The sequence below is a fragment of the Penaeus monodon genome, chromosome 19, assembly GCF_015228065.2.
Source record: "Penaeus monodon isolate SGIC_2016 chromosome 19, NSTDA_Pmon_1, whole genome shotgun sequence".
Taxonomy (NCBI): Eukaryota; Metazoa; Arthropoda; class Malacostraca; order Decapoda; family Penaeidae; genus Penaeus; species Penaeus monodon.
Genome location: NC_051404.1, coordinates 32616087 through 32616337, shown reverse-complemented (window position 1 = coordinate 32616337; position 251 = coordinate 32616087). Strand labels below are relative to the sequence as shown.

Genomic DNA, 251 nt, shown 5'->3' with positions numbered 1-251 from the left:
TCATGGCACTGTTTGCATAGTTATGAGTTAGTATTGCTGTATTACAATTTTTTTTTTTATGTGCAATTTATATAAGCAATTTATCTATTTATTAATTTACTTATATATTCATTCAGTTATATATTTACATATTTACTTGTTTATTCATATTTTTATTGTATATATATAGTTACTATATGAAAGATATTGAGGTGAGATTTTCATATATTGAATGCATGAAGTCAAAAATTATTGTAGCAGTTTAAAGTCAC

At 21.5% G+C, this 251-nt stretch overlaps 1 pseudogene; it reads left to right on the top strand.

Annotated features, from left to right (window-relative positions):
* The window catches only part of LOC119585390, an 11346-nt pseudogene that overhangs the window by 2405 nt on the left and 8690 nt on the right, over positions 1–251 (top strand).